Source organism: Lactuca sativa, chromosome 4, assembly GCF_002870075.4.
Source record: "Lactuca sativa cultivar Salinas chromosome 4, Lsat_Salinas_v11, whole genome shotgun sequence".
Lineage (NCBI taxonomy): Eukaryota > Viridiplantae > Streptophyta > Magnoliopsida > Asterales > Asteraceae > Lactuca > Lactuca sativa.
The window spans coordinates 365,445,778-365,461,620 of NC_056626.2; positions in this window are offsets into that span (position 1 = coordinate 365,445,778).

Here is a 15,843-nt window from a genome sequence, read left to right on the forward strand (position 1 = left end):
TTTTTCACCAACTATGGTTGCAATGTGTGGATTTTAGGGCAAAAAGGGGAAGGGGTTATGCAAGTTTCTGGCGAAGGGAGGGGAAGGGGAAGGAGTGTGTGGTGGTGGTGATAGATGAAGTTGTCGATATAATGAATATGAAGAAGATGATGGGTATATGAAAGAGAGGGGTGAGAGTGAGACTCACCTTATTAAATAAATATTTTTTAACATATTAAATAAAAAATAAAAAATAAAAAATTTTACAAAATAAATAAATAAGGCCAGTTTAGTGCTTTTAGGTCGGGGAGGGACCAAACGTACAACAAAATTACATTTTAGAGACCAACCGAGTTAAAAAAAAATATGGACCAAGTGCGTAGATTACCCTAAACCACAAAGACCATTGATGTAATTTACTCTAAAACAAATATGCTATAATGTTGGTAGTCTAATACATAAACCATATAACAATGTTCACAGTTTAATATTGTGAGTTGCATGTTCTCACGGTTTTTGACATGTTTATGGTTTATATTTGAATTTTTCACTATAACATACAACTCCATTATACTATGAATTAGAATTATTATTATTTTTCGTACAATTAATCCCCAATTCAACATCAAAGAGGCCTTATAGGACAACCTTCTGCCTTTTGATATTATGACCCAAATTCCTTACAGGTAGTGTATGTGATCTATTGTCATCTACACGATCAATCATAACCAACCACACCTAGGTAGCTATTTTAAGTCGGATCGAATCCACGGGAAGTTCATGGTCAAACATGTTTTGAAATCACCACTACAAAATAAACCTAACGCCACACTTTTGAATCAACACTTGTAGAAAGTGCTCATTTCTTTTCTAATAAAATAGAGTAAATTACATGAATGGTCCGTATGATTTAGGGTGATTTGCGTATTTGGTCCATAACTTATTTTTTAACTCGAAAGGTCTGTACTGTTTGTTTTTGTTACACGTTTGGTCCCTGCCTTATCTAAGAAAACTATTTTTCCGTTGATTTTTTTAATTTATTTAAATAAATACACCCCCAAATCCACCATTCTCACCTTACCTTACCTACTCCACAATTTTTCTATATTTTAATAATAGTTTTTCCAGGTAAGACAGGACCAATCACGTAACAAAAACAAACAGTAGGGACAAAGCGCGTAACAAAAACAAACAGTAGAGACTTTCCGAATTAAAAAAATAAGTTAAGGACCAAGCGTGGAAATTATCTAAAACCATAGGGACCGGTCGTATAATTTACTCAACAAAATACTTATAAAATAAGTGTTGCATTAACATATGGGATTCAACTGAGTGTTCTTATGATTCATAGTTATATCGAAATCGACAACATTTCTAAAAAATATTGTCTTTTTTATTTATAAATCAACATAATGTCCATATAAAAAACATCCCTTATTATTAGGCAACACTTGTAATACTAATTTATACATTTAAGTACAAATCAAATAATTTTACAAACTACAAATTGATTTTAACTCTAAAAATTGAAATTCAATATTATTCTAAATATATCTATTTAAATAAAATATAAGAAAGCATATAAATATAAATAATTAAAATATTAATGATCAAATTTATAAAAATAGTTTATGATAAATAAAGATGTAAATTTATATTAGTAAATAATAAAATTTTTTTATTTTTTTTTATAAAAATTTAATTTAAAATACTTAGTATAATAAATAATAAATGTTACTATGTTTTATTTTCACTTTTCTAATTTCCCTTAGACTAAACTGCACAAATGGTCCCTATGGTTTGCTGAAAATTGACACTTTGGTCAAAAAATGTTTGGACTAACACCACAGGTTCAAAGTTTTCATTTTATTGCGAGTTTGGTCCAATTTACTTTAAACTTTTTTTAAATGACGATTTTACCCTTATTTTTTGTTTTTTCAGTTTATTTATTTATTTATATATTTTTATGATTAAAAAAATTAATAAAAAATTACCCCCTCTCTCTCTCTACTAAAAAAATTACCCTCTCTCTCTCTCTCTCTCTCCACAAACACATAGATCCACAAGAAGGCTTCTGATTCATTCTCTAATCTTCTCTTCCTCTTATCCCTCTGGTTCACAAAATGGTAACTCAAACCCAAAACAATCCCAATAAACCCTTTAAAAATCGTCTCTTATCTCCTTTATTACAGATTGGTGTTTCCTTTGAAATCGATCAGACCATGAGAAATTAAATCATTCATGAAAAATTTCATGATGCTTCATCCATTGTAGTCAACAAGGATCTGGTAAGCCAAGTAGGTCGACACCAAATACACCCAATTTCATCTTTCAACTTCTTTGTTGCACAAAGACTTCACCGAAAAATCAAGTTCAAACCCAAAGGTATTCTTCTTTGAAGTGTATGAGAATCATGTGGGAATCTTTAACCCTACTTTACAATGAGAACCCGCTTCTATTTCCAGATTTTCTTCATACCTTCATATTGATCTGATTTAGTGTTTTTGTTATATGTCAGATGGACCAACAATCAATTTTGATCTAGTTGAAGAACAAAAAACCCTAACCATAACGCCATCTGGAAACCTTTTCCAATCGCAGATCTGAAAAATGCTCCAATCTAAAACCTGTAAACCAAACGACATGCTTGATTTCTCGATATTGAAGACTTTAAAGAACCAATTTGTGGCATTTGATAGTTTCCAACAACATCTGTTGCTTTCCGATGTAACAATCTACCAAACGACATCCGTCCCTTTTTTTGCGTGTCTTCTATGGGTTATTGATAGAGAAGGAGATGTGTAAAGAAAGATGATGAAAAGAAGGGCTTGTTTTTTTTTTCTGAACATATTAAGATGAACAAAGGGACGTTCCAAGAGTACATAGAGTGTTTTGGTGTTTATTGGATTAAGTAGGAATTGAACCCTAGTTATCTTGAGTGAGAGAGAGAGGGGTAATTTTTTATTAAGTTTTTAATCATAAAATATATATAAATAAATAAATAAACTGAAAAATCAAAAAGGGTAAAATCGTCATTTTAAAAAAGTTTAAAGTGAATTGGACCAAAACTTGCAATAAAATGAAAACTTTGGACCTGTGGCGCTAGTCCAAACCTTTTTGGACCAAAGTGGTAATTTTCAGCAAACCACAGGGACCATTTGTGCAGTTTAGTCTTTCCCTTAAAATATTTTCCACATTCATGTCCACCTTTCCCCTCTCCTTCTTATTAACGTGAAAGTCTTACTTGTATGCCATAAGAGTCACTATTAGGTCACACTAGATAGTCATCACTATCTAGTAACCACTATCATGGTAGGTGTCAACTCATCATCACAACTTACCACTAGAACCATGTGATACCTACCACTAACGCGCCATTCCACATTATTTTTTTAATTAAATTTAAATAAAAATATAATAAACACATATATTTTAAACTATGTTTTTATTAAATTAAAAAAGACATTACATTAATTTAAAAAAAACAACAATTTAATATAAAATAGAAGAGAACAATAAAATTCAAACACGACTACCCTTAATCCTTATTTTTTGAACAATGTTATTCTATTTTGGGGAATTCTTCAACATTTGTCAAACTTTGAGATGTACAAAACGTTTGTGGTTGTGTTTTCATATTGATCAATGACCATATTAACCTGATTGATATCGCCTTTGTGTACATTGTTTATAACAAAGTTGTATATTCCATTGAACTCGCAACATGTTACACTCATATCATGTTACTTCAAACATTTTTCGTCAGCATTTCAATTTGTAGAACCCATTAAACCATAGAAAACGTTTCAAACTTTTTCCCAAAAATCTTTGAGAATTGACTATTTATGTCTTAAGAAACCAACACTCATGCTTGTGGTAACTTATCTTATTCCTCTTCTGACTAATTTATCCTTCTAGGAGCCATGGTTTTTGAAAGATCATGTAACACAAATGTGTGAATGTGAAAAAAAAGAGACAAGAATTGTGTGAAATATACGAAAGTGTGTGGTGGTATTTATAGGTAATTATTATGCAAAAAAATTAAAAATATGCAAACTAGTCGTTAACATGGTCAAGGGAGGTCAAGGGAAAGAACGAGTCTCATTGGTCGTTGTAAGTTGTTTTGAGCTTCACGAATCGCCACAACTACGACCGACGACAACATAACGAGATGGTGTGCACGGTCGTGGTTTGTGGCCACCTAGGCCATGAACACCTTCGTTGTATGCATTACGGACGACCTTATCCGCCTTCTTTAAATCCCCCTCTCAGTTGATCATCACCGATGGACAGTCACTCAGTATTTTCTTTTCTGAATTGTGCATGCACGCAATCAACCAATTAGCAGACTCTCTTCTCACTCCTACCCACTCTTCACGTTTTCTGATTTTATTTTGAGCTCTTGATTTACAATTAAATTCAAAAAACAACGCTTGCAATTCAAGGTAAAGTTTTAGTAAACTTAATTTTCTTTCAGTAATTTATGAGTGTTTCAAGGTTTTTTTTTCCTATGTGGAAGCACTGAAGTTCTATGTGGGAGCAGTGAAGTTCAACTTCCATTGGAAACTATCAGTCGCTAAATATGTATTCGAATATACTGTACGCAAGCATCAGAATCGTATCTTAGAAAATATGCCAAACAATACAAAGCAATTAAAATAAGTAAGAAAAGGACATGAGGAAAGACCGCTTGAAGACCATGGACAACCTATAAATATCCCTAGGGGACATGCTAACAAGGTAAGGAAAAAACACATACTCCTTGACACAAACACAATACCAAAATGTTGCATTCTAAATTTGGCATCAGAGAGCTATACCGGGGTCCAACCCTCGGTATGACTGTCTGACCTAGTTTTTCTTATTCTTACGCGGAGTAAAATCCCGGACGCCTATAAGACGACACCCCGTGGGTGAAAGAGCTCATCATGCATCTAGAGTTAGCCATATCAACATTGGCGCCATCGGTATCATAAGTACTTTGAGGTGGCATACTTAGGAAATACCTGATAACCACTTAGTCAAGTAGCACAAATGAGCTACTCATCGCGGCTAAGGGATACCGACAAACAACATAGTTTGTTTGATAAAGAATTAGATCGTATTCACCACATCCATGAAGATGGATCGATACTTATATGGGCAAATGTGTAACGTAGGAATTCATAGGATATATTGTGACAGTAGGAGTTCGACCGAAATCATGTACGAACATCACTTCTCAAAACTACGGAAACAAATAAGAAAAAGGATGCAACGACTAGCATGGCATTTAACAAGCTTTGCGTGACACTTTGTTTGGATAAAAGGGATATTATCCGCCCTATTAACTTTAACGGATGAAGCAATACAAGCCAAAAATACACATACGATAACCTTCACGATCATACAATCAACATCGCCATACAACCTAATATTGGAAGAGTGCAATGAGAAAGTTCGGGGCGATAGTATCGACGATTCATGGTATCATTCTATTCCATGTGAAAATCAGATTTGGAATGATATATATTAAATCACAAGTAGAATCCATTACAATGGTGGAAAACAGGGCGAGAGCAACGGGGTTGCATCCAACACAAACAAATAAAAAGTTAGAAGAAATCATAATCAATAGCAAATATGCCGACCAAGGAGTGCGGATAGGAGTCAGGTTACGACGTGAATTAAAAAATGGATTAATGATACTTTTAAAACAAAATGCTGATATATTCGCATGGGAAGTAGCAGAGTTGACAGGTGTACCGAGACAACTGGTCGAATACAAACGAAATGAAAAAGTAGGAAGTAAGCCAGTTCGACAAAAAGGGGACAATCAAAAGACATGAATAAAGCAATAAATGATGAGGTCAACAAATTAGTAAAAGCAGGGATACTACGAGAGTCGCTTTTTTCATCCAGGGTAGGAAACCCGGTCTTGGTTTAAAAAAGGGGATGGACAATGGAGGATGTGCATAGACTTCTCGGACTTAAACAAAGCTTGTCCAAAAGACTGCTACCCGCTACCATCAATCGATGAAAAAATCAAGTCCTTAAACGGGCACAAATGGATGAGCTTTTTGGATGCTTATAAAGGATATTGTTAGGTACAGAAGGTGTTGCGTCTTGGGCTCGATATTTAGTCCATTTAGTCTCCGGTATGGGCCTGTCCATCCGTGAGTTATTTTATAGGGTTTTGTATTTATAGGTGCTTGCATGCATCCTAGTACGTAAGATTTGGAAATTATTTTGTCAAGCATTTTGATCTTTATCTTTTGTAACCCTAATATCCTCTACATCGGAAGTTCTTAATCGATCTCTGCTGAGGATTGAATCAATTGAATCATTCGACATATTCAGATTCATTCTTGTGTTTTATATTGGTGTTTTTCGCTTTCGTGATTTACCTGTTATAAGATCTAAACGATCAAAGAGTTTCTTAAACTCATCAATTGGTATCAGAGCAGGAGGCTGTGTAATTCATACACATCTCTTCTGTGAAAGAAGTGATTAGGGTTTATTCCGCATTTACTGATATTTATTGAGTCGTCACTCCATAATTGACGAATCTCAGTAATTATTCATCTTGCCCTAATATTAAGTATTACAAGTCTGATCTTACAACAGGTTAAATGATCAAGCATGGACGATTCTCAATCCAATCCTATCAACATCTCAGACAGTATAGGATCTACAACCAAGATTCCAATTCTCTACACTCAAGATTACGAGGTTTGGGCGCATCATTTCGAAGACTACGTCATTGGATCTGAAGATAATGGGTATCTGATATGGGAGGCCATTGTTTCTGGACCATTTGCTCATTCAGGAACATCCAAAATTATTAAAACTCAAAAGGAGTATAATGATTTGTTAAAAGATTTGACAGATGTTGCTCAGGACGAAAAGGAGAAGTTTCAGTGCAACATCAAAGCATTGACACTGATTCGATTCGCTCTTCAATTTGACACATTTAGATTGGTAAGTTCCTGCAGTACTGCTAAAGAAATTTGGGATCGACTGCGAGAGCTGTATTCTACAGATGAAGATCTGGAGCACTCAATTCAGACCTTGCTCCTATCTGAATTTGGAGAGTTCAAGCAAAGCCCTGATGAATCTGTTCCACAGACGTTTGATCGCTTCAATCATCTTCTCAGCAAGATGATCAAACATGATATTGAAAGGAGGCTTATTGAACAGAAGGTCACTTTTCTGAATGGTCTAAGATCCGAATGGAGAGCTGTTGTGTCAACAGTCAAAGCACACGAACAGTTCAAATCCTACTCGTTGGCGCAACTGGTGGGAATTCTGAAATCCTAAGAAAAGATAGTGCTGCAAGAGAAGAGCGTGGTTTCTAGTCTGGGGTCTCTGGCGCTCTTATCGAAGGTTAAAAGTGTAGAAGAAGATGAAGAGGATCTTAATCTGGGAGATCATGATCTGGCAGCCGAAGATTATGCTTTAATGGTGTCAAATCCCAGAAGGTTTATCAAGAAAAATTTTCCTTCCAACAAAAATCGTAATTGGCAAGGAAGCTATAGTTCCGAAAGAGTAAAAGATGAACCGAAAGTTGAGGAGTCGAAAAAGGAAGCTAAGGGTGAAGTTGATGAGATGAGAAAGCCTTCGCATGGAAAGGCTTATGAGGTAAAAGATGATGAAACCAACGGAAGATGTCTGATGGTGACGGACATATCTCAGATGAGGGGATATAATACTTATGGTGGAAATGACGAGGCCAAGGAGCGAGAGGACTTATGCTTCACAACAAAACCTCTCAGTGTGCAGATCAGTGAACTTGATGAACTGATCAAGAAGGTACAATCTGTTTTTATTGCGTTTAAAATTCCACAAAAATCATATGAAAAGGAATTAAATCACTTGAATTCAAGAATCTCAAATCTAGATAGTTGTTTAACTCAAACACGGGTCACAAATTCTAACCTGACTGACCAAATAAGCAGGGTGTCATCCAAGAGTGAGGAGCGAATGACGTGGATTGAGCAGAAGGAGTCGGAGCTAATTAAGACTAGAGATGAAAACATTTATTTGCAAAGAGACAATTTGAAATTGTTAAAACAAAGGAATGTTTTTTGTTTAATCGCTAAAAGGCTTTATGCTAACATTACTCAACTGCATCTGAATTGTGAAATAGGGCAGAAGATACATCGCATGATTCTACCCTTCCTTGAGTTTAAGGAGGATGAAATCAATGCTGAAGCATACAACTGTGAAAGTGTTGTATCTTCCGATGATGTGAATCCCACTTATATGTATGGTCTGGACAAAATAGAATCTTTTATAAAGTCCAAAGATCAGAAGGACATGCTTAAAAATCTTCTGGATGAAAATGATAAGCTGAAACTCAAGACCGAAACCATACAAAAATTCGACTCATTGAGTACCAGTTTAAGTTTAGAAAACAAAATTGATGTTGAAAACGCATCTGAACTTGATGAGGACGATGATATGAGTGAAATTTTTGTAGAGGTTGAATTCGACTGTTCCGAGTTTGTCAAGAGCGAACCCGAAAACCACAAAAATCTGATTTCTGAAAATTCTGTGGAATTCGCACGTTTGTCCAAAACTAAGTCTCCAGCCCTTAAAGAAAAAGCTGTTGTATTTCAGAAGGTTAGAACTACTCCCAATCAGGTGTATAAGGTCACCGGAGTAACCGAACATCAAACAGCCGAACTCACTGCCATAGTGAACGAAGATAATGCAGATGGCTGTGATGAGTTTTTCTGGTCAGCACCCATAGACAATGCAGACGAAACGGTTGGTCTGTCGGAGCGAACATCCTGGAAGACCAAAGGAAGATATGTGCCAGAACCGCTGAATAAGCCTACCAACTTTGACGTACCTGGTACAAGTAGCACAAAAGAAATTCCTGTAGAAGAAGTCACCTCCACAAGCGAATCCTCATCTATGAAAAGTGAACCGGCTGCCAAAAAGCTGAAACAGAAAGCCAATATCCACAGACAACCGAAACAGGTGAAAAATCAAATGCAGCAAAGAAATCTTAGTTACAAGAAAAATCTCTCAGAGCGAAAGCAATTTTGGCGCTCTCAGAATCCTCATTACTCCTACCATGATAAAGATTCTAAGTCAGAGAGAAAGACTTTCGGGCCACACGAAGCACAACACCGAAAGGATAGGTTCGGTCCCGAAAGCAGCAGCAACCGAAGAGCTAATTTCAGTCCGCCAAGTAATAACAGGCAAAGACCTGATTTCAGTCCATCAAGCTTTATAATAAAAGACCAAGTTTCGGACCACCAGCCAACAACAACCAAAAATCAAACTTCGGCTCATCATCGAGCAGCTACCGAAGGTCCAAGTTCGGTCCCTCTAATGACCATAAACGAAAGGGTCATTTCAAACCTCAAGTTAGGAAAAACTCTCATTCTAAATTCTCTTTCTCTAATTCTTCTCATTCTAAACACTCTTCTAAACCCAATTCAGTCTCTACACAAAATTCAAGATCATCAACGAACTTGAAAGGAAAAATGAAGATTTCCACAGTCAAGGAGGACCGAAAGCAGTCTAGTGCTCAAACACCAGAATTTGAATCCAAAACACCTGTAGCTAATTCTAACAAAATCAAAGTGTTTACTATTAAAAGAAAAGATTAAACAACCTTAGTAAAACGCACATATCTTGTTGATGTTTCTCTTACTATTCCTGTTCCTGTGAAACGCTCACGTGAACCCAAGAAACTTTGGGTTCCTAAATCTGCTTAATTTTTGCAGGTTATTAGTGACGAGTAGGTTGACGAAGAATGGTACATTGACAGTGGCTACTCGCGTCACATGACAGGAAGTAATGAAGAGTTAAGGGAGTTTCGATCACTTCAAAATGGTGGCAATGTCAAGTTCGGTAACAACTCCTATGGAACGATAAAGGGTTATGGGATGATAACCAATGGAGACTTCACGATAAGAAAGGTGGCATACGTAGAAGGATTGCAACATAATCTCATCAGTGTATCCCAACTGGTGGGTGGTACAGGTCTCAAAGTATCATTCGACGACGAAGGTTCATAGATTATAGAGAAGAAATCCAACAAGGTCATTCTCAAATCAGATCGAAAAGGCGAAATGTTTCCTCTGAATCTTAGACTAATCAAAGGAAATCCAGCCATATGTCTTTTGTCCAAAGCTCATTCTGACGAAAGCTGGTTGTGGCACCGAAGGCTCTCTCATCTCAACTTCAAAGACATCAACAATCTTGTCACCGGAGGTCATGTTCGGGGTCTTCCATTACTCAAGTTTGATCGAGAACACATATGTGCTGCATGCGAAATGGGGAAACAAAGTCGTCAAAGTCACCCATCAATTATAAACACAAAAGTTGTTGAACCACTTGCGTTGCTTCACATCGACTTATGTGGTCCATCATCAATCGAGAGCATTAGAGGTAGCAAGTACATTGTTGTTGTTGTTGATGATTTCTCACGTTTTACATGGGTATTCTTTTTGAAGCACAAATCTGAGGCCACTTCTAAGCTAAAGATGTGTATCAAACAGGTTGAAGTGCAACTGAGAAAAGTCGTTCGAAACATTAGGAGCGACAATGGATTGGAATTCAAGAACAAAGAATTCGAAAACTTTTTGGCAGAAAAAGGAACCAGTCATAGCTTCTCATCCGCTTACACGCCTCAACAGAATGGTATTGTCGAAAGGCAAAACCGATCCTTGTGTGAGGCGGCCCGAACTATGCTAAGTTTTGCTTCTCTTCCCTTATATTTCTGGGCTGATGCTATTGCTGCAACATGTTTTACGCAGAATAGGTCTTATCTCAACAAGCATTTCTCTCTCACTCCTTATGAGATCATCAATAACAGGAAGCCGAACGTAAAATTCTTCCATGTGTTCGGTTCACGGTGCTTCATCTTCAACTCAAAAGAACATCGTAAAAAATTTGATGTTAAAGCTGAGGAAGGAATTTTTCTGGGATATTCTCTTACTTCAAAAGCATACCGAGTTTTAAATAAGCGTTCTAGAAAGATTGAAGAAACCTATTATGTGACTTTCGATGACAGCTACATCAAGAAGATAAAGACTACTAAAGAAGCAATGGGAGAGATTTTCTCTCAAACAGGTCAAGTCACAGCCACGATTGCTAACTTATTTGATCAGTTCGTAGACCTATTCGATGAACCTGAGAAAGCCACTCTCTCAGAAGCCAAGGCGGCAGACAACAAAATCGATCATCTGAAGCAGATTGTCGAAGATGCAGCCAAACAAATGGGAGAAGGAGAACAAGTTCGAAACGAACCTCCTCAACACGACACTTCAGTTGAGGGGGAGAATCTATTTTCTTCAAATCAACCGAACTCACACTTTCACGGGGAGAATTCCATTCTTGTAGCACCCGAAATCCCAGCTACACCCGAAAGTCTTGTAGCACCCGAATGCCCAGCTACACCCGAAAGTCCTGTAGCACCCGAAAGCCCTGCTACACCTGAAAGTCCAGTAGCACCCGACAGTCCGGCTACACCTAAGAGTTCTGTTGCAGCCGAAGGTCTGAACCAACCTGAAAATCCAAATGATTCATCATCAGTCGAGGGGGAGAATTCCGATATGTTCTATGATTACGATAGTCAATCTGAATTGGAAGAAATGGTCAACGCCGAATTGGATCCATCCTATGATCCAAACTATCCTCCCCTCATTAAATGGACTAGAGATCATCCTGTATCTCAGATAGTGGGTAATGTATCTGAAAAGGTCCTGACCCGATCCCAAGTGAGAGCAAAGAAAACCTCCCTATTTTCCAAAGTCGAGTTCTGCATGTATAATTCCTTCGTATCCAAAGTTGAGCCGAAGACCGTCAATTCTGCTCTTGACCATTCTGATTGGGTTCAGGCTATGCAAGATGAACTCAATGAATTTGAAAGAAACAAGGTATGGCGCCTCATTCTGACTCCTAAAGATGCCTCAGTCATTGGTCTCAAATGGGTATTCAAAAACAAAATGGACAAGGAGGGTAATGTGATTCGAAATAAAGCTCGTCTTGTGGTGAAAGGATACTGCCAGGAAGAAGGAATTGATTACGAAGAAACTTTTGCTCCGGTAGCAAGGCTGGAATCTGTTCGAATATTTCTTGCCTACGCTGCACACAAGAACTTCGAGGTCTACCAAATGGATGTGAAATGCGCCTTTCTAAATGGAGAACTTGAAGAAACGGTTTACGTGGAGAAACCTCCAGGTTTTGTGAATGAAAAGCATCCAAATCACTGTTACATTCTAGACAAGGCAGTTTATGGTTTGAAACAAGCGCCTAGGGCATGGTATGAAACACTAACTAAGTTCTTAAAGATGTCTAAATTCAAACAAGGTTCGGTTGACCCAACCTTCTTTCGAAAGAAGGAAGGTAACCACCTTATGATAGTTCAAATCTATGTCGATGATATCATCTTTGGTTCAACTAATCCTAGCTTAACAGCTGAATTCAGAAAGCTGATGGAGACTAAATTTGAAATGAGCTCAATGGGTCCGATTAACTTTTTCCTTGGTTTAAACATTAGACAGGGACCTGAAGGCATCTTTATTAACCAGGAAGCATATACCAAGACTCTTGTTGCTAAATTTGGGATGATGGGAGATTCAAAGGTCAAAGTTCCAATGGCATTCGGCACCAAACTCACACCTTCCTTGGAAAAACCGGCAGTTGATATAACGCTATATCGACAAATGATTGGTTCCCTAATAACGCTATAACGTTATTGTGCTAGGTTTCAGGCGAATCCTCGTGAACCACACATGCTAGCAGTGAAAAACATACTCCGATATCTGAAACGAACCACCTCTCTCGGTCTCTGGTATCCCTCAAACTCAGGGTTCTTTGTTCAAGCCTACTCTGATGCAGACCTTGGAGGATGTGGTTTAGACAGGAAAAGCACTACAGGAGGATGTCAATTCCTCGACGGAAAATTGGTGAGCTGGCAATCTAAGAAACAAACATGTGTTTCACTATCTACAGCCGAAGCAGAATATATTGCAGCCGCTTCTGCACATCTCAAGTGATTTGGATCCAAAGTCAACTCAGGGATTACGGACTCAACATGAAAAAGATCCCACTATATTGTGACTCAGAAAGTGCAATTAGGATCTGTCATAACCCAGTGCAACAATCCAAAACCAAACATATTGCATTGAGGTATCACTTCATTAAAGATCACGTAGAAGATGGAAATGTAGAGATTCATTTTGTTCGAACTACTGATCAACTGGCTGATATCTTCACCAAAGCTCTTCCTGAAGCAAGTTTCAATAAAATTCTACAAGGGCTATGATGAGTTATAAAATCTCTTTTGATCGATTAGATCTTTGTAACAGGTAAATAAAGAACATGAAAAGCAGTGAAATAAAACACAAGTATGGATCACAATGAGTCGAATGATTCAATTACTCAATCCTCAGCAGAGCTCGACTAAGAACTTCCGCTGTAGAGGATTCTAGGGTTATAAAACAAGAACGATGAATACGCTTGAAAATGCTTATCTAATCGTTTCTAATCATTACGTTCTAGGATGCATGCAAGCATCTATTTATAATAAACCCTACAAAACTCACGGATGGACAGGCCCATACCAGAGATAAACATTGGACTAGCTAACGAGCCCAATAGACGCAACACAATACTGGACCTAACAGGCTAGGTATGATGGAATCGAAGTCAGTACCTAAAGCTACTTCTCAAAACTAAAAGTTAGAAGCGAAATGAACCGAACGTTCGGGTTCGGTTCCCGTGAGTGCCGAAATGAACCGAGCGCTCGTGTTCGGTCCTATTCTCTTATCTTCGCTTCTCACTTAAAGGTAGTTTCTTTGGTGGTAAACTTTTGGTTGTAAACTTTTTGTACTCTTATTTCTCATTTCTTTCTTACTTTTTCAAAGTTTTTTTTAACCGAAATGAACCGAGCGTTCGGTCTATTTCGGGTTCGGTTCCAAAGTTTTTTTTATTATTTTTTTCTTTTCTTTCTTTAAATCAAAAACTCCAAAAATATTTTTGTTTGTTTTTCTCTTTAAATCAAAAACTCCAAAAACATTATTTTTTGTGTTCGTTATTTTTTTTGTGGATAATTGTGGAGCAATTCTTGTTCTCACATTTTTAATACTTAAGTGTCCCTAGAAGCATGCTGTTGTATGTGTCCAAAGCCTAATCTGATTCTGAATAATAGCCTTACTGACTTGGTATATACAACCCTTGTCTTCCCAACTAGGCTTTTATATTTATTCTAATCATGAGCTACCTTACTCTCTTCTCACATGAGATAAGAGTTTTCTGTTTGGTCCTTATTTTACAATAGAGGTACTTTGGTTTCTTTACACCATCTCCAATACTTTTCTCCATCCTATTCGCCTCATACAAGTAACCCTTGAGACTCTCAGTAATTACCACTGAGGTTTACGGTTACACAATTTCTGTGTTTGTGATCTTAACTTCGTGCCACTACGTGTTAAGTGAAATCCACAATTCAATACCTACTATACATTGACGGTGAACAATTAAATTTGCTCTAGTTTTCACTAATGAATTAACGACGTCACCCATGGGGTTGTACCTTGAAATCTCTAAATTTTCTTTTTGTGTGATTCTTACAAAATTGTTAAATCCCATAACATTTCTTCCCTTAGAATCCAGTTTTTTTTTTTTTTTTTTTTTTTTTTTTTTTTTTTTTTTTTTTTAGATTTCACCTAAAAGTATTCTCCACATGCCACTTAAATTCTCTTCACACCTACTTGTTCAACAGACTGCATTGGTCTCATAAGTACTTCAGTTGATTCCTGTCTTCTGTCAAGATCAGGAATTCTGAACTGAAGCGAAAGCCACCCTTATTAGCCTTATTAAAAGATGCCTTTCAACACTTCTTAATAAGTGTTTGATCGTAATTCAACGGGAAACCACACAAACACTTTAAAGTCTCTCTTGAATTTGAAAGAAGAGATTCGTGCCCGGGATCTATTGTTTCGTGTCTTTATTGACATCTCAATTTCCCACATATGTATTGCTTTATTTCTTTTCTTTTACACTCTATGCACGAAAATCTTTTTGATTTTCCATAATTCTGGTTTCATTACTTACAAGCAATTTTTGGCTATGGGATTTAACGTTATAAAAGAGATGTGGATCACAATGTTACACGTGGTTATTTTGCTTTATGAAGACAGCTCACCCTAAAGGGATAAGTTGCTGACTCAGCCGAAAGTCCAATCGGTTTGATATTTCAAACGGCGCTTGATGGGAAGGCGTGTGAAGTGGAACCGTTTTTGACATTTCAAATGGCGCCTGATGGGAAGGCGTGTGAAACGGGACAATTTTTCTCTCTCCTGCGTAATTATCAGGGCTCTAAACTGTCACGCGTCAATCACCTAAGGAAACTCTTTGCATTTCCCTTGAAGATTTGGGAACAAATTTTTCTCTCTCTTCTCACCACGGTATAAAAGGCAAGTTCTACCATAATTTACCGCTTTACTGCACCAAACCTTCAAAGAGCAAGAAAAGCTTTGATTCTTCTACTGTTCATCATCCCTCCCAAATTCTTCTCTTCAATGGCGGACTCATCATCAGTTCATGCTACTTCTCATATTCTGCCAATCCGTCCACAACAAAGTTTGATTATCGACCTCACTCCTCAAGTTTACGATGCCTTCATGTTTCCAATCATAGAATGTCTCAAGTATTCGCCGTTGGTTCCAGCTCTCACCAAGGTCGAAACAGTTCCAATGGAGTGTCTCTCACAAATATTCTCCACAGCCCACTATGACAATTCTATCGATCGAATCTTCTTCGACATTCTTGATCACAAGGCCTCCATCTCCAAGCAGCGATTTTGTTCGCTTTTAGGGTTTGCACTCGATGAATCTAGGGTTAACCCTGAATCCATCC